General features: G+C 40.0%; 1 long non-coding RNA gene across 1 annotated transcript; it reads right to left on the minus strand.

Moving 5' to 3' along the window:
* Positions 1-514: 514 nt before the first annotated feature.
* Positions 515-10892, minus strand: LOC133853790 (uncharacterized). Its single transcript, XR_009896739.1, has 3 exons — positions 10425-10892; positions 8901-9033; positions 515-1727 (listed from the first exon to the last, which is right to left on the minus strand). It is a non-coding gene; the product is annotated as an uncharacterized LOC133853790 (long non-coding RNA).
* Between the last annotated feature and the right edge of the window lie 335 nt (positions 10893-11227).

An 11227-nucleotide genomic window follows, 5' to 3' on the forward strand; every position in this document is an offset into this window, starting at 1 on the left:
GGAAGGAAATCCCTTAGCTGGTCGAACACTGCTTATCGTCCGGACGTGCTCCTGAGACGTCCGGACGGATGCAAACTATAGCAGTTCAAAGCTTTTCGACACAGAGGAAGGTCTGGACGAAAAGTTCTTGTCGTCCGAACGGATGATGCTTTGGACAGTTGTGTGTCCGAACGGTATATCATGTCGTCCGGACGGCTACAAGGGATTTGATTTTTCTAACTTGTAGATTGTGCAAAATCTCCTGGAAGCACTCTGAATAGCGGAATCCCTGTTTAAAAGCATCATTACAAAGAAGTGATTTTGTCCAACAGAATGAAGCCAATTACAAACTAACAAACTCCCCCTTCGGCCATTCTGGGACAAAAATCAATTGACAGGTTAGAAATACAATCCTGGTCCAAATAAAAATTACTCCCCTTTTTTGTCACAAAGGGTAAAACAAAGTAATAAGAAGCAAACACACTAAAAATTACTCCCCCTAAGGGTCTCAGAAGGACCAGGGTAAACAGAGTAATAAAATATCCAGTAGTTTAAACAAATGTAGCAAATTATCAAAAAGATAACAAAAATGTCTCAAATAAGTAAACAACAATAAACAAATAAACTCAAGCAGCCTCTGCCATAGGCGCATCATCCTCATTGTCACTGCTGGATGGGTGATGGAACTTGAGACATTCCCAGAGGTCAATCTAGTTCTGCTCTACACAGAGGTTAATGGAGTGAACCTCATGTTGCATGGCAGAGATGGACTGCTACATGGATGACATGGATAGCTGCATGGAGCTCATACCTCCTTGTATAGCGGCCAATGCCTCCAAAAGTTGGGAATAACTGGCATCCTGTTGAGGTGGTGGAGTAGTCTGTGAAGAGGATGCCACATCTAGGACTCCTACAGGAATATGAGGAGGCGGGGGCACATCATCATCCTGATCATCTCGTCGTAGCTGAGCATTGGACTTCATCAGAGTCTGCTTGCTGATAGGATCCTAGATCTTCATCTTTGGCTCGCAAACAATACTGATGCTTGACTGTAGAATAATTTGAGTGAGCAGGCAGCCGAACGGGAGATCGGTATTGCCCTCATCATGGGCCTCTAGAATAACTCCCAAAATATGCTTGCACAGGCAGAAAGGCAAGCAAAGTCTAATGGCATACACGAACTGAGCCTCTTCAATATTAGGTCACTGCGCCTAACAACGGGCCAGAGGTTGTGCTGGACAATCTTGGCTAGCATGCGGTGTAGGGCAGAGAGGGCACCGATCCTGATGGTGGTAGTGTGCTCCTCTCCTTGGGGACCAGCATGAAAAAATTCTCTGAGATCATCCAGAGAAGGAGGTATGACCACCTCATTGTACAGGCTGCCAAAGATCTGGAGAACAGGCACTCTTATGAACTGACTGATGATCTGGGGATCAACAGTGATAGTATGCCCATCCATAGTGGACTGAAGCACCACCCCACGGTCATCATCCTGAATCACCTTGAGGAAGGCATAGAATAGTCTAACCAGCCTGGTGTACACAACACAGGTACAGTTGTGCAAATACCCCCAATGGTAGGTTTGGATAGTGTCGTGAATACTGTTTAGAGGAGCCACCATGATGTCGGACCGAACTACATTTCTCTCAGCAATGACTGGTCGGTTCATAATTTTAGCTCAAAAGGCAGCCCTATCTCCCTTTGTCCTCTGTCGAATTTTGCGCTGTGGACTGCCTGCAGACATGGTTCTGTAAAATAGACCAACAAGATTTGCCAATAATAATCCAAAAGAAATATTCTTGTTAGTTCACATAGAAAATCCGGCATTATAACAGCAGTAAAAGGGACTTTTCCAAAAATTATAGACAGGAAATATCACAATTCAATCCACAATGATACCGAAACAGAGAATCCCAACACATCAGATATCATAAATATGCATTTTATAATCTCAACAACATTCCCAAAATAATCAAAATTCTGACAGTTTAAAAAAAAAAAACTGAAAAGAATGAAGTTAACTAGAAAAAGTACTTGGAATGAGGAGAGTAATTCACAAAAGGACAAAAGATGGCGAGGAAATGCAAAAAGCTCAAGAAATCACGGACTAGAAGCCAAAAGAAAGTGACAAATTGAGTGGGGTAGCCAAAAGAATGCGGCGGCTTGGGTTTTTAAAACCAGTGGGGTCCTCGTCCGGATGGCTCATTAACCCGTCCGGACGCGCGTTGCCTCGTAAACATACGACAGGCCGCGGGTGTCCGGACGTGTAACCTTACCATCCGGCCGTTGGAGCCGCGCGAGTCCAGACGTGTAACATTACTGTTCGGCCGTTTGAGCCACTCCCGTCCGGACACAAAGAGAGGCCGTCCGGACGCTTCACACTGAAAAGACAGAAACTGAGGGAAAATTTGCAAAAATAATTTTTCCTAAAGTCAGCTTCAGAACACGTATGTATAATCAATTGGTAAAGTAATTAGATGGCATCTCAAAACTATGCAGAGATATAAAAAAGAAAGTTTAGAGTTTAATCAGCATAAAGATTTTCCTGTAGACAGAAAATTTAAATAGATTACACAACTCATGCAATGCGTGTGTGTGTGTGTGCGCGTGAAGACTTTTCCCAAAAGGTATGACTTTCACTGATATGACAAAAAGCAACTAGATTTTCTAGACAAGAGAGAAAATCAGTGAAAGATTAATCAAAAGTTAAACCTTATAACTTACTGGGGCCTAGCCACCTTCATTTGATACACTCCCCCTAAGATGCAGCACCTAATTGTTTTATTTGTACCATGAAGGACAAGGTAAAATTTTACTTGCACTATGAAGGACAAGGTATATAGCTAATTTAGCACATAAGCAGTGAATATGCATGCATAGCACAGAATTCATAAGAGTAACTGCTTGATTCTTTTGATGCTGCAACCTAGAGAGAGTGCCAGAATTTTTAGTTCTAGGTTCAACTAGCATTTTGGTCAATCTGACCATTTTATCAAAAACCTCTTCTCTTATTCAGAATTTCCAGAAGCAAAATGTTAGAGAAGGAAAGATGTACCTTTAGGGGAGTCTTGGATAGTGTACATTTTCATCGCATGAGGAAAGAACCTATCCAACTTTTGCATATACAGGAAAAAACTTGACAGATATAGTCATAAACTCTCACTCATATCTAAGCAAAGTAAATTAATGCATTAAGAATTGAGATATCAAGTAAAAAAATAAGCAATATTTGACATGCTAAGAAAAGAAAAAATTTCTTGCAATTTCTTCCCCAATTTTTTTTTTTTTTTTTTTTTTTTTTTTTTTTTAAAAAAAAAAATTATTAAACAAAATGCTATATGGAAATGACATCATATAACATGCACGGCATGATCAAACCTATGTAAGCTCGATATTGCCAATACAGAAAAACAATCGCTTGACCTGCTTTTTCTGTCTTCCCCAAATAGTACCTACAATATTCTCTCAAGAGAAATAGGGGGCAAAAAGATGGTTCCCAGATTGCACAATAAACAAAAAATATATCAAGTAAGAATCAAGCAATCTAACTTGATGCCTTAGGATTGGGAACCAAATCATAGGCATGAGTACCTTCATCAACTAGGTGAGTTTATTCCCCCTCATGGGGTGAGCGTCTTCCTTCTTTTTGACCCAAGCCTGCCTTCCTGTGGGTGGTTGTTGGCAAGACTTCATCTGTTGACCCATCCACTCCATCATTTTGTATCCAAATAGGTGGCTCCATGCAGTATTGATCGTCTTCCACCTTTTGCGGCCTTTTAGAGTGCTTGGATTTGGTCTTGGATTTGCCACTATGATTGGCAGGTACAAATCACTGCTGAGGTCGCTGATACTGAGATGCCTGGTGCCGTGGTGCATGAGACCAAGGGTCTTGATATTTAGGAACCTGATGCCTTGGTGCTTGATTCCATGGAGCATGATAAGGAGCCTGATACCATGGAGTTTGATACTGGGCCAGAGGTCTTGTGCCATAATTTGCTTGTTTGGGCACTTCTTTCTTAACCTTTGTTTTTTGTACTTTCAGAAGGGAGCACTAGGGTCGGACATGCCCACTTAGACTGCAGTGATGGCATATAGGAGATTTTCTGATGGAATGAGGCTTTTAAGTGCCCGAAACATCTCCATTAATTTTGTCCTTCCCTTTATCTTCAACAGTGGGGGGAGGCTCTGGGACTGCAGGCTTAACAAAGATAGTCCTGGAAGTAGAGGGAGTATCAGAAGGAGGAGCTACATACACGAGACCAATCTTGTCGGTCGGGCTTTTCTGGATTGACAGCATCTGAGTCAACTTTTGATTAGTGACTCTCTAATTGGAGCTGTGTCTCTAGTAGCTTCTCCTCTAGCTCTTGTATTTTGCGCAGCAATGAACTCTTCTCAGTTTGCAAACTGTTTAGATCATGAATGTGCTGCTCGACCTTCCCTCAGCTTTTTGAACTCTATATAGAGGGTTTTATAGGCCTCCTTGAGTTCTTCCCCATCATCACTATGCTCTGAGTAAGAATCTTCTTCTTCGACATGTGGAGCCACAAAGGCTAGAAATTTCTCTTGCTCAGGAGCTGCTTCTTCTTCGGACTCATCACTGAGAGTCACGTTAGAAGCCTTCCCCTTACCTTGCTTGAGATTCCCACAATCGGCCTGAATATGCCCAAACCCTGAGCATTCATAACATCTTGGGCCCCTGGGATCTTTCTTCTCGGCTTCCTCAGGTTCATCTTCTCTGTGGACCTTCTTCATTTTTTTGGAAAATTTCTTTTTGAACCACTCATTCCTCATTAATCTTCCGAAGTTCTTGGCTACCATGGCCACAGCTTTTTCTTCATCCTCAAAGTCATCTCTAGATGAGACTTCGACCTTCTTCTTGGAAGCTTTCAGAGCAATGGTTTTTAACTTCTTAATTGGGGGCAAGGACAGCTCATAAGTTTGAAAAGATCCCACCAACTCTTCAATCTTCATTTCTTCCTAATCTTTGCTCTTTTCAATTGTGGTTACCTTGATCCTGAAACGCTCAAGCAAAGATCTTAGAATTTTGCAGATGAGTTTTACATCCGAGACGGATTTCCCAAGACTCAGCATTTGGTTTCTTAGGTTGCTCATCTTGGAGTAAAACTCTCCAAATGTCTCGCCCTCCAGCATCTTAATTTCTTCAAATTAGGAAATAAACATTTGAAGTTTGGCAGATTTAACAAGTTTGGTGCCTTCATATGTTGTTTCCAAAATTTGCCACGCTTCTTTAGTAGATTCACTATTTGAGATTCTTGCGAACTCAGATGGTGACATCGTTTGACACAAAGCATGGAGGGCTTTATCATTGGAAAGTCGTGCTTTTTTCTCAGGAACTAGTTCGAGAGTTGTATCCACTAGCTTAGTCCAACCAATTTTAACAATACTCCAACAATCAATGGATTTTAAAAAGAACTGCATACGTGCTTTCCAATAGCCATAGTTCGTACCATCAAAGGCAAGAACAGTATTAAGACTTTGAGACATTATGAATAGAAGTCAAAAATAACACTCAAGAATTGAATCTTAAACAGAGTGTACCAAGCTCTGATACCAATTGAAAAATTAAATTGACTTCTAATATAAACAAGTGTGTGTGTGAACAAAGTGTTAACAAAATAATATCACTGCGGAATTTAAACAACACAAGAATTTTGTTAACGAAGTGAAAACGCAATATAAGAAAAACCACTCTGGGGCAGCCAAACCCAGGATATCCACTATTCAGAAGACAAGACTAGTTACAAACTAGTACCACTCACATACCCCTGATGCAGTGGTCGTACCGTGCACTCTAACTAGAGTTGGCAATTCGGGTCGGCGGGTCGGGTTCGTGTCAACCCGACTGACCTGAAAACACAATCGGGTTCGACACGAACCCGACCCGATTATTAATCGGGTCAGAAAATTGAACACGAACACGGCCCGATATTGAACCGGGTTACACGACACGAACCCACGGACACGTTTGGTTAACGCATGCTCACTGGGTCACTGCACTTCTCACCGGCACCGCCTCACTCCACAGGCCACCGCAGAAGACCCTCGCGAAGGGTGGGGTCGAGACCTGCCTAATCGACCTCCCACTGGCCACTGGACATCATAAACCTTAGGGTCACGAGGATGAAGATGATATCACTGTCGAATGGGGCCATGGACATCGGTCAAACCCTAAAGCCCCACAAGTACATCGGCATGGTGCGGCACGAGATCCTAGACGCTTACCTTTGGGACTGGGCCAAAGCGAGTGGCGCCAAGGTCATCAACGGGCTGTTTCTCAGAATGGGTAAGACAGAAAGGCCGGTTCGGTTGGGGAGAAGCAGACCTTGGCGCTCAGATCCCTAGCGCAAGATAAATCGTAAAGTGAAGGAACGGTGCCGGTGCGGCGTGAAGAAGCCAGAAGGTGAAGTGAAGAAGATGAATGAAAAGTGATGCAATGCAGACCGTGCGGCTAGGGTTTTCTGACTTTTGCTTTTACAGTTTTGCTGAAGCCTAATTCCCTGAAGCCTGAGGCCCTGAATTGCCGATTTGCCATTTTTTGACTTGAAAAAAAAAAAAAAATTAAACGTGACCCGATTATGACTCGAACCCGATTACCCCAAACCCACACCCTATATTTTCGTGTCGTGTTCGTGTTGGATTCATGGGTCGTGTCAAAAATTGCCAACCATAACTCTAACGTGTCAACTAACACGAACGCCTCCCAACCAGGTCTCTTACCTGAAGGGGTCTTCAATGAAATCCTTTACCTTACGGCCAACCTCTAAGATAGACTTCAGATCAGCGTAGCAATAGCACACACAGCAATAGCTTTAGAGAGACTAATTGAGCACAATAACTTTACAATATAACTCTTTAAGCACTAAGGAATTCAATACCGAATTCTTGTTGTTCTCAAGCCTAGAGACCTCTATTTATAGGCTGCAGGTTCAACTGAGCGTGTGGCTTGATAAAATCTAGGCGTTGTCTGGACGGTAGTCATAGTGTGTCCGGACAGACAACTGTACGATCGGCTTTCTAAAATTTCGCTGAAATTCTTTCATGATTTGGGCTGCGTCCGGACGGTGGTGCCCTGCCATCCGGACTGTCGCACTTAAGCTGCACGCAATTTCCATATTATGGCTTCGCGCGTCCGAACCAAGAGAATGGTCGTCCAGACAGTTGATCAAATGAACGCAATTTCCATATCAGTAGCTCGCGCGTCCGGACCATGAAGACTGGCATCCAGACTTCTGGATTTTGAATGAGATACGTGCCTTATGGATGAGTGCATCCGGACGGGAATCCACATCGTCTGGATGGTTGCAACGATCTTCCCATATCTGTGTTTTGGAAGGAAATCCAATAGCTGGTCAAACATTGAGTGTCGTCTGGACGTGCTGCTGAAACGTTCGGACGGATGCAAGTTGGAGCAGGTCGAAGCTTCTTGACACAGAGGAAGATCCAAACGGAAAGTTCTCGTCATTTGGACGGATGATGCTTTAGACAGTTGGGTGTCCAGACGGCTGCAAGGGATCCGATTTTTTTGACTTGTAGATTGTACAGAATCTCTTGGAAGCACTCTGAATAGCGGAATCCCTGTTTAAAAGCATCATTACAAAGAAGTGATTTTGTCCAACAGAATGAAGCCAATTACAAACTAACAAGATGCTTAGAAAAAACTTTTCATCTGCCCTTGTTCCAATACATTTTAGGACATTAATCTGTATTGAATTGGTCCCTCTTAATTGCTACTGAAGGTGCAAAATCCTTTATTCTAAATCTTTCCAAACCTTTTCAATGTAGGCCTTCTAAGATAATTATGTTAAAGTACTTTATGTCTCAGTGAATCTCTATGTCAAAAGACATAAGAGATTTCACCCAAATCCTTCATTTCAAAGTTTTGTGAAAGGAACTTCATGTGGCAAACCTAAATCACCACTTGCAAAAAATAATATCTACATATGGGTCTAGAAAGATTACTTTACTCTCACTAACCTTAAGGTATATACTAATTAACAAGGTTTTCAATAAACAATGAAGCAATAACCTTGTAAAAAGTACACCATCGATGAGAGATCTGTCACAGCCCATAAATAAAATTCTTTAATTTGTAAGCATTTTGACTGTTATTTATAAAACCTTTAGGTTGTGTCATATAAACCTCATCTTTAAGATCCCCATTCAGGAAAGTTGTTTTCACATCCATTTGATGTAGCTCTAGATCAAAATGAGCTATTGTATCAAAATGTAGAATTATCTCAACTCATGTCCTGTGAAAGCAATTTTGGATCATCTTTAGGCCTTACGTCAAAATCAGACCTTTTGAGGTATACAACATAATCACTGGGAATTGTTGATCTCCTTATTCTATGGGATTTTCTTAATTCTACTTCCTCTGCATTTTGCAAGGTCTAAGTAAATTCAATCTGAACGTATTCTTCATGAGTTGACAATTCTATAATTGATTGTAGCTCAGGGTAATCAATTTGATTTTCCAAAAGTACAATCAAACATCCTTCATATGAAGGAGACTCAGTCAACTCTCGTGCTTCCTCTAAGTAAAACCTTTTGAGGATAAGCACTCCCACTAGGTTCAACATCCTCTAGAAATTCTGCAATCAACAACTCTAGGATTATATGAAGGATAATAAAACCTAAAACCCCTTGGAGTTTACTGCATAGCTTATAAAAGATCATCTGGTTGTCCTTTAATCTAATTTCCTTAGATGGGGATTGTAACAACCCACATTTTTACAACGACGTTATGACATCAACAACGACGACATCAGAGTATAAATTGATAGCAGAATACATTTTTCTTTTACAATAACACATCAGAGCTGACTGAATAACCTCAATATATAAAATAATAACCATTTGTTCCTATATAATAAAATACATCCAAATGACAACATACGTACCACATGCGGAACAAACATTCATAACCATTGTATATAACATCTACATACTAAAGGTCTCGTCCATAACCTAGCAGCTCCTGCCTTCATTCCTGCAAAACTCGCATGTGATTGTGGTTAACACCACAATCCCATACTATGGTCAAGTGAGTCAACGGTCCTTAACCACATAGTGACACACTGATTTATATAACCATATACAATGCATCCAAATGTTGACAATTATATCCACATACATATAATCATGCTACACATTCACATAACCATATCCACATATTATCATGCTGGTTCATCTACTTTATCTCTTTACTACTCATAGCCACATCTCTTCTTAACACATTATTAGCGCTATCTTCTCCGCTAATTTAACACGCCCTTAATCAACCACATACCTCATTCTTCTATCACTGCTTTTCTCTATTATTCCTTCAACCTTTGGTTCATCTGTCGGTCTTATCAATGTATTGATGCCTTGGTACCTAAACTTTTATTTATCCATTGGTCTCCTCAATTCATTGACGCCTTGGTACCTAAACCCCCAGTCTTTTTATCAAGACTTATATCACACCACAGTATAATCATGCAAACAACATCACATCCATAATCTCAACCGAAACATGTTACACATATTAAATGCCAGACATCAATTAGCATATAATCAAATAAAACAAAGATCACTACATTGCTAAAGACTAAACCACTGGTATCATCCTCAGTAAGTAAGAAATACTCACAGTTATTTCCTACTACAAAGATTGATCCACATATATAATCACTGCAATATATATATATATATATATATATATATAATACAAGCAAATAGTGAATCAGTACAATTCACTAAACATAGATTTTAACCCTATACTCATTTCTGATTTCTTAATCCTATTACTGTTTCGATATAGTAATGGCATATAAAATCCTTAAATCATAATGCCATATATTTCATGTGGACATTATAACTGCATTCATTATTAAATTACCAAAATACCCTTAACCATAACAATTACCAAAATACCCTTTTCAAAATACCAATTTTAACATCACATAATCAACACATAGTTAACACTACACAGCCTTAAACAAATCCACAATATCTCCACATCAGAGTCCACTCGGCCAACTACCACAATTCTAAGATTCCTAACTATTCACAACAACAGAGTTTATATTTACAACCCAAATCACCCAACTTTTCACACCACCCTAATATTTGGTCAATTAGACTTCAAACGCTCAACCAACAACAGGAGATGAAACTCTACTTTGAAAACCTTATTTTAAAACATAACATAAATCAATAAAGGATAAGGATCTTATCTAAAATATTTAAAATATCTTTTTAGGATATTTTGTAAAATATCTAAAAATATCTTTTGAGATATTTTGTTACATAATCATAAAACATGTTATTCTATTCGTTTCTTAATCTGTTCTACCACTTATCGTCTAAAGCGTTCTTTCCTTTTTTTATCTCGTTCTACCACTTATGACATCAAAACTAACTTAAGGGCTTTAGAAACTTACCACGAGCAAACTCAAGAGAGATGAGATCTGGCCAAAGAGTGTGGTGAAGAGGATCCTTAATTCTTTTTTTGTACCAATCCGAGAGGTAGAGAGAGAGAGTTGGAGATATCTATATATGTTCGTGAAGAAGAAAAGAGAGTTCTTCTTCTTTTGAACTGAAACTAAAAGGGAAAGAGCAAGAGCTCTTCATGCTACAGCATCCATGAATGGAGTGAGCAAAGAGGCATGAAAGAACTAGAGAAATCGTGAGAAGAGAAGGTAGAGACTTACCAAAAGTTGTTGTCCAAGGGAGAAGAAGATACAATCCTTCTTCTTTGATTTCTTCCCTTTTTAATTCTATTCATGCACAACAAAGAAAGGGAGAAGGCTGCTACTGATTTGAGGGAAGATCAAAGCTTCCAAGCTCTGATTTCTGTTGCAAGAACAGAAGAAGAACACTAAGAGAGAAAGAGAAAGCCAAGAGAGAGATTTGAGAGAATTTCTCCAAAAGAAGAAGAAGAAGATGCGATTTGTGAGAGGAGCCATCCTTATATAGAGAAATAAATGGTCCAGATCAATCTATTTTGGTCTGATCTAATGGCTGGAAGACCAACTTGAAGGGCAAGTTAGAGAGTCATCACAATCAAAATTACATTTCATAATATCTCTTATCTTATTATCCTTATCCTAGAGTTAAGTAATTTTATCCTTAAATATTCACTTGTCCTTATAGTAACTATTAAACTACCATACAAGATAAGAATGGACACTTGTCAACTCAAGGAAGCATCAAAAAATCAATAGGGTAACGTGGCGGTGACGTG

This window comes from Alnus glutinosa, chromosome 13, assembly GCF_958979055.1.
Source record: "Alnus glutinosa chromosome 13, dhAlnGlut1.1, whole genome shotgun sequence".
Classification (NCBI taxonomy): Eukaryota; Viridiplantae; Streptophyta; class Magnoliopsida; order Fagales; family Betulaceae; genus Alnus; species Alnus glutinosa.